Below are 8803 nucleotides of genomic sequence, written 5' to 3' on the forward strand. Positions count from 1 at the left end.
TTATTTATGGGGTTTTTGCACTGGTTTTAATCCCCGCATCAGTAAACATGATGCTAATGCCAGTGGCTAGCAGAATACTGTCAAAAGCAATGAAGGAGCTGCACTTGCCTCTTTCACTGCTCTTATTTCCCTAAGCCTCCTTGATTATGTATTAAACGTTGCTGTTTGAAAGGTTTCCTTTCAATTTTGGCCTGGGGTCTGTCATTACAATTTCCTTTAACATTACAGTGAAAAATTATGACTGGTTGCGTACAATCATGGAAAAAAGGATTAGAGCCCCCTTGCTTCTTCAGTTTATTGATCCATTTTAATGCCTGGTACAACTACAGGTACATTTGTTGGGATAAATAGAGCTCATGAGAGTTAAGAGCTGAGTTAAGTTAAGAGCTGATATCTAGCAACTTCCATGGTTTTGTTGATAATAACCAAAATCACTTAAGTTCTACATGAATAGCTACATATAGCATTGTACTGCCAAACAAAATTACTCTTATGAGCTATTCTTGTTGTCATTGTTATATTTGTCCAAACAAAGGTAACTTTGGTTGTATTAGGCATAAATGAGCAAGAAACTGAAGAAACAAGGGCGATCTAACAATTTTTGTAATGACTGTATTTGTAGAACTTAAGGGTGCCATCCGAACTCTGATTTGCATATAGAAATAACTACGAAAGATGCTAGTTCACATGTTCCGTAATCAAACTTGACAGTTCAAACTCACAAACAAAGTGCAATCATTCAGTATGTTGAGGCATGAGATTGTTTTCTGCAGTGGAAGAATCCAAGAGGGAGTTTTTTTATACATATTATCATTTCCAACTACTGTGTAGTTGCTGTATTGACTCTTACGTTAGTTTAGCTCTTAGCTTGAAGCATATGTTGGCATGACAGCTTCATTTCTCTTGCTCATTTGGTTAACAAACACACCAGAACATCAGAGCATGCACTGTTGCGTTAACTACCGTTCAACTCTTAGATTCATGTCTATTTTTATATTAAACCTTTTGGAACGGAGTGTTTATTTACAGGCCAGACCCCGGGGTCAGTTCTGACATTGTGAACCCGGAAAGTGGCGACACCTGGTGGCCGCCTTTCACATATGGCTTTATCAGACGCATACGAGGCCGCACGATCTTAAATCAAGGTGATGTTTGGTCAGACTCAAATTGAGATTAAGCTGTGGCGACTGTGACGCTGTCACTGCACATAAATGCATTTCAAAATGTCAAACACATCGTATGTGTAGCTGTATTTTGTTGTTTGGTTAAAAAAAATAAAAACCCTTTTTTTCTTTTTTGTCAAGTGTATGTTTATTATGCATCCTTATAACATAATAACCAGTAGAAAATATTTTAGGTTTTATTCACTAAGTTGACCTGCAAATGTGATTGTGAGCACAGAATTATGAAATACATACGGTGTTAATAATGACTAAACAGCAACAGTAAGCCCCCCCTCCACACCCATCCCTCTCTATTTCACACAGTCCCAGCCTCATCTGTAAACACAGCACGGTGTGTTATTTCACCCAGAACAGTGATCGCTCTGCCTCACTATGCAAAACGCTGCACTATTTTAGGAAAGGGCGTTGAGAAAATTAGAGGCTTAAGAAAAAAAAAAGGTTTAATGCCACCTGCTTGCATAACATTCATCTGGTGAATTTGCAAGCAATCTCCTTAATGCAGAGTCAAGTTGTGCAGCTGCATAAATGCATTTATCCATGCGTTCTCTCTTATGTGCATTTGTCACTGTGTTCTCTTGTGTGTATTTGCCACAGGATAAAAGTCCATCACATAAATGACGATGGGTCATTTTGGCTAAAAAAAAAACTAAAAACAGTGCAATCATAGCAGAGGTGTCCCCGTCGGACACAAATCAGCCCTTGAGTGAAATAGGAACGTGACGGCGGCGGTCGTGAGGAGGATTCTCCTGCAACCATTTACCTCATCCCGTTGTCACGGCAACACAGCCGGGGGCCTGAGCTCTTGGAAGCCGAGGCGGGAACATGGAGCAGGGAGGGATGCTGGGAAGCGTGGCCCCGAGTGTGGCCGCCTCGACTCGCCTTCTTCTACGCCTCCACAACTAACTGGAAGTGGCATTTAAAAAAAAATAAAATAAAATAATGGTGTGGCCTCGTGAACCAGTCAGTGACTTTCATCTGTCACTTCCTGCCCCCCTACAACCCATTACTGCATGTGAATGTATGTGAGGCATTGAAGAGGTCATCATGCTCACTGGTGTATGATGAACTAATGATGAAGTACTGTACATCACCACAAGTATAACCGCATTCATTGCAGGCATGATGGAATCATTCCATGTAAAGCTTAATCTGAGTTAACAAGATGATGATTGCGATTGCGAAGACTTTTGCATAGACCAGGGGTTTCCAAACTTTCTCCACCGAGGGCCACATACTTCAAAATGAAAGGCTGCAAGTGCCACTTTGATTGTCATACAGGTGAAACAGTATATTAGTATCAACTTTGGTCTTTTTTTTATTTTCCAAAGATTTAAACTTTTTTCTCAAATAATCTTTGTAAATTATTCCTCTAATATTTTGATTTTTTTCCTATAATATTATTTTGTCTTGATTGTTTCTCATAAAATTATGACTTACATTTTTTCATTAATAATTCAACTCATTGCTACTAAAATGAATTATTTTCCTAATATTATGAGTTTATTCTCATAAAATTGCGACTTTGTTCTCGTTAGAATACATTTTTGTCCTAATATGTTTACTTTATTCTCATAAAATTGCAGCTGTTGTTTCCACATCTGCTGTTGTTTTTTTTAATGTAAACTACTTACATCTTCTTTGTGTAATTATTACTTTATTCCCATATTTTGACTTTATTCTCATAATATTATAACTTTTTTAGCAACCTAATTTTCCCAAAATGGCAACATTATTTATTGTTTTGTTTGTTTCTCATAATATTATGACTTTTAAATAATTATGTCTTTTTTCTTTAATATTTCAACTTTATGCTCCTAAATTAACGTTATATTTTCTCATAATATTATTGAAAAATCACAACTTCTTTGCGTAAAATTATTTTCTCTCAATATTTTGACTTGATTCTTGTAAAATAACTGCAGATTTTTCCATTTTTCCTGCTGTTGTTTTTTTTTTTTTTGCTATAAGGGAATATAATTATAATATACATGCATGTTACATAACTTCACTGGCTACTATTGCTGTTTTCATCATCGTCGTTTGGTTGTTTTTTTCTTTTTTTTTACATAAAAAAACTACATACAAATCCAGGATTTATTCTCAGTAAATGCATGACACCTCACGACACCATTCAAACATATACCCGAGGTGAATCTCTTTCAAGGTGGATTATTTGGTATCAGTATATCAGCGGTGAGCAGTCAGGGCCAGCAAAGCCTAAACACTATCAGAAGCACTGACCTACATTTACAACTTAAATACTAGTATTTGTTTCATGAAGTTGTATTCATTTATTCCCAGCAACTTGTCATCTTCATTTTGTAGCATGTCTCTTGGCTGCACTGCTTCCACTCGTGTAGGTATGTATAATATATGTTAGATGTTTTTGTCAGAACTGGGAGAGCCCATGTCACTTAAACACTACTAGCAATTTTCCAGAGAAATTATTACATCCCTGTTTGACGTGTGTGGTAAAAGGCTGTGTGCTAGCATGAGTTCACTTGAGGCAAATGTGCACATTAGCACTCAATAAGTCATCAAAACTTACCTTCATGCATTCCCACATAGTATCAGCATTTGACACCAAATATGAGGTGAAAGAAAAATGGTAAAAATACAGTAGTAGTCTGTCTGTTCGGCGAGAGAAAGTTAGCACACGTACGATGGACATGCGTCAAGTGAGACGGATGTAACAGAGAGAATCCGGCCACTTTTCAAAATAAAACATCATGGAGATTATTTTTTCGAACCGCCCGGGGGTTGGGCATCACTGCTCTAAACCATTCATCATCAAGCCGTCACGCTTGTTATATTTGGCTGAGTACCAACTTTACAGGCACAACCAATCACCGTGGAAGTTACTAATGCTTGAAGTTACTAACAGAAATGAAAGTCAGGCATATTGGTGACAATGTATTCGAAGAGAGGGTTAAGTGGGTGTCTTGCTTTCTCAATCATGGTACTGTGTGTATACGTATACTATACGATGTATAGTGTTCGAGTTAATTTGCAGTGGGTAATGACTAGGGGTGTCACAAGACACTCAGCTCACGAGACGAGATGATACACAAGATTCGGCATACCAGACGAGATGAGATTTTAACGTTACTTTCAAGAAAAGTACAATGAAAAAATATAAAAAATATATGACAATATATTGCAATTTAGTAATTTAAATTCTACTGCGTTACAATCTTCTGGGGTGATTGTGTATGGTACCGGCCCTTCCTCCACCCACCGAGACAAAGGGACTGTATGAGTTAAAAAAAGGGCTCACTCCGTTCATGCCGTTGTTCTATGGAACAAATGAGCCAAGGTGCTGAACCAATGCACAGAGTGAACTCTCTTCCTGCCTATTTCAAGATTCAAGAGAGTTTTATTGTCATGTGCATAGTACAACAGCAGTTATACCATGCAATGAAAATCTTATTCTGTTCATTCTCCCAAGAAAAGAAAGAAAACAAATGAAAGAATAAGAACATAAGAAACATAAACACATAAACATATATACCAATAAATTAAGCAACAACAACAGAAGAGACATTAATACAAGTAAATAATACAAATAAATAAATAAATAAAGTGCTACGAGTGTGTGCGTGTGTTGCGTGCGGCGTGTGCGAGTGCTTCGTTGAGGAGCCTGATGGCCTGTGGGTAAAAGCTGTTTGGAGGCGAGAGATGAGGAAAACAGACACGCATACACATGGCTGCCAAATTATCGAGTTCCTGAATATCGAGTAATGATGCTGGCATTTGGCGCATGGGACTGGGGTTTAAAGGATCTTTTTTTCTCGTATATTCAGGCTAAAAAAGATAAGGTTCTGGATCCTCATTTGTTCAAAAGTAGTTGTCGGCGGCAGCTCTCACGAAGCCTGCCATGATAAGTAGTTGCAAACAGACAATCACTTTCTATGCTGCTATTTTTGACGTAAGTAGCGATAGTTCTTATCTATGGGCTCAGTGAAATCAACGCGCCCAGGAAAGACATTTCGGTCATGTTTAAAATGATCAAATAGGGCAAAACACTAAGTATTACATGTTATCATGAATGTACCTGTTAAAACCATAACAAGTTGTTGGAGGTTTTTTAGAGGGCCTTATAGTAGAAATAGGTGTGTCCCTTTACGTACTGTACATTGTTAGCTCCCTCATGCTATCTGTTTTTCTCTCTTTAGAAAGAACAGAAAAGGGAAAGACATATATGTTCATGTTTCACATAAGGATTGTGGATGAATGGCAAAATTCTAGAATCAGTGCAGTTTTCCTTGAAATCCCATAGTATCATTGTTTTGTTTTGTTTTATTTTTTTAAATACTGGCCCTCACAGTGTATTACAAGAAAAATTCTATCCAGTTAAAGCAAAATTGCACTTTTTTTTAAAAATGTTGCCCATCTTATGTGAGACATGAACACACGTCTTTCTCTTTTCTGCTCATTCTAAATAGAGAAAAAAACGCTAGCACGAGGCAGCTAACAATGCACATAATGGGATTCCCATGCAGCCCACTATTAAAACACCTCCAAAAACCTCCAACAATGTTTCATCGTTTTATATACTTACTGTAAACATGTAGTAACAGGTTCACTTATGATAATATGTAATACTTGCAGTATTTTGCCGTATTTTGATCATTTTAAGCATTACCGGAACTTCATACCTAGACGCATTGACTTCACAGAGCCCATAGCAACGAACGCTACTTCCGTCAAAAAGAGCAACACAGAGAGAGCGTTTGCTATCACTAATCATCGCAAACTTTGTGAGAACCTTGACAACAACTACTTTTTACTTTTACTCCGCCCATGTAGATCCAGCTATAGTGAAACACAAAGCCATTCTCATAGCGTTAGCATGTAGCACTAGTGCTAAAAATTTCACAGACACAATAAAACCATAATGCAACAGTTACTTACAATGTTCGCTCTCACTGGGAAGCCCACGGATGGGATGGCTGTATCTTTCAGCACAAGACTTGTGCTCCCCGTTGAGCTGGTAAATTCAGTTCAAACTCACAGGCGATGCAGAAACTACACTGGCTTACTTTACCTCTCAGTAAGGCGTTGTGAGGGCGGCGCTCTGAGTGAGGCGCTGTGTCACTATGCCTGAAAAGTAGTTCTTTGGCGTTAGCTCCTACAATAACAATGTTGCTGTAGCTTGGTTAATATGCAGGTCACGTTATAAAACGCAATACATTTTTTAAGGTTTTTTTTAGAGGGCTTTGTAGTTGAAATAGGTGTGTCCCATTGCATATATTGTTAGCTGCCTCATGCTAGCTACCTACAAATTGTGGGCGATGGGCAAAATTCCAAAAAAAAAGGACAGTTTTCTTTTAAGTCCCCATTGAAGGCCCCGGTACCAAATACACTGTCCGCCACTGTTTGGTATTATTGATTAAGCTAAGCTCTACTTTTTGGGGGGACTTTAAATGACGCAATTTATTCTGTATTCTTACATCCTGCAAAGTCAGTGTTGTCTCATCCAAGCTATAAAAGCCAAAGTGAGTCCACATTTCAACTACGCCGTTTAACTGTTTAACTTCACTGCCCGAGTTCGCCATAAGGGCGGCATTTGTTTGTTTGTATTTTGTTCAGCTTTCTTTTCTTCTTCTTCTGTGACATGCGCCCTATTTTCTGCCACTCTCATGAGGAGATCCTCCTGGATGACATGTAAAAGGTAGAATGGTGGAAGACGTTTGTAGCAGCTGTATTTTAAAATAATAAAAAGAAATGATACACAGCGAGAGCGTATGGATAATCCATTGTAGGGTTAAATATCACAGTAGTTTGATATATTGATATTTTGTGTAACATACAGTGAATAAAAGGTGTATCAAGTGAAACTGATTTATTTACTGCTGCTGTCGGCCCCTGGTCTACAAATACAGGAGACTTTCAGGACAGAGTAAGACAACCCCTGGAGAGGAAGCTTTGAATGAGTAATAGCTCGGTGGCAACCAGTGGGATTAGAGTTCCGAGATGTGTGCGCAGCAGCAGCAAGCTCAGGTTGCATGACTGAAAAGGGAGATGTGCTTGATGTAACAGATAACAGGGACGTCCTCTAAGTTCAGACAAGTTAAAAAAAAAAAATCTCACTTTGCTTGTATGGTGTTTCTCCGGGTACTTCAGCTTTCTCCCAAATTTCAAAACATGCATGTTGGACTAATTGGAGACTCTGAATTATCATAGGTTGTGAGTGAATATGCTCTGTGATTGACTAGCATCCGGTCCAGGGTGGCCCCAAATTCAGCTGGGATAGGCTCCAGCTCACCTGAGATGAGGACATAGAAAATGGATGGATGGATATTGCACAATTGTGCTTTCACACCCTAGCATTTGGTGGGAATATTTGTCAGAATCAGAATCAATATCATGGTGTTTTACTGGATCGACAGTTGTCTGCCTGGTCCAGCTGGCCTGCGGCATCTTTTCCAGTTGATTATGCGTAGGTGGAAAAAAGTTTATACTACTGCAGGGTCAATTCTTGTTTGTTGTGATGCAGTCTCTTGGAGCAGTGTCCTTCCCGCCAGATACACAAGGCCTTTCCATCCATGGTAACACTGTATGCCACGTTCGTTAGTAGCGTTAGTTGCTACTCTGCGCTCTGTGAAATCAGTGTGCCCAGGAAAGAAGCTCCCGTAATGCTTAAAATGACCAAAATACTGTAAGTTATAATGTAAGTTACATGTTATTATGAATGTGCCTGTTACTACATGGTTACAGCATGTATATAAAAGATTTTCTGAGTTTTTTTTCGAGGGCTTTATATGCGGAATAGGTGAATCACAATTACATCCATTCTTAGTGAAAAACTGCCAGTACAAGGGAAAGACCTGTGGTCTTGTCTCACGAAGGGGTTGTGGGTGATGGATACATTTTTTTTTAAAAGTGCAATTTTCTTTTAAGACTACTGCCAAAGCTGCAAAATTGCCGGCTCGCCTTTGTCCCCTACATTCTGTTCCAGTGAGATGGTAAAAATCTGGCAGGCTGAAAGAGGCTGCTGTTATTATGAAGTCACAAGCTGACACCAGCAGTTGTGCTCTGCTTTGCTTGTATAAGATTGACACTGTATGCATGTAGTGAACATGCTATTAATCCGTGCCAGTGCAATGCTTTTGCAGCTAGGATCACATGCAACCACCCTCTCTCATCTATTTAGATCACGCATGAGTTCACCAAGAGAGAAAATCCCCTCCATATTTGACCTCAATACCGCAAGGACACTCAGGATCAACGCAAGCCTTGCTCATATCAGTATACCTGAGAGACAAGCTAACACTGCAAAGGAATAAATACGTTACATGTTTGCCTTGTTGTGATATTTGGCCAATAGAGCACGGTTGGACACGGGGTGGGATGAGAGGTGAATGTGGGCACTGTTGGCATATGCAGTAGTGAGCATCAGTGCATGGTTGTGGCAAACTGCACTCACCCACTGCACCAAAACACACGCTGGCAGGCTGGCAGAGTCAATTACCCTCAAAATCATGTCAATCTAACATGTACAGTGTATGTACAGTACTTTGGCTTTCATGTTGCTGTTTTGCACTTCAGTTAAGTGGCTACAAGGATACACGCCTTAGCTCAACAAAAGAGAGATAGTCTTGTGGGATCTCTTGTGG

At 39.1% G+C, this 8803-nt stretch overlaps 1 long non-coding RNA gene across 2 annotated transcripts in view; it reads right to left on the minus strand.

Moving 5' to 3' along the window:
- Window positions 1-6236, minus strand: part of LOC129186732 (uncharacterized) — a 41997-nt gene extending 35761 nt beyond the window's left edge. For both annotated transcript variants that reach the window (XR_008572286.1, XR_008572285.1), the window contains exons 1-2: window positions 6099-6236; window positions 1945-2087 (exon numbers count right to left, since the gene is read on the minus strand). This is a non-coding gene — a long non-coding RNA (uncharacterized LOC129186732). The remainder of the gene's footprint in view (window positions 1-1944; window positions 2088-6098) is intronic.
- Window positions 6237-8803: the final 2567 nt, after the last annotated feature.

The sequence above is a fragment of the Dunckerocampus dactyliophorus genome, chromosome 8, assembly GCF_027744805.1.
Source record: "Dunckerocampus dactyliophorus isolate RoL2022-P2 chromosome 8, RoL_Ddac_1.1, whole genome shotgun sequence".
Taxonomy (NCBI): Eukaryota; Metazoa; Chordata; class Actinopteri; order Syngnathiformes; family Syngnathidae; genus Dunckerocampus; species Dunckerocampus dactyliophorus.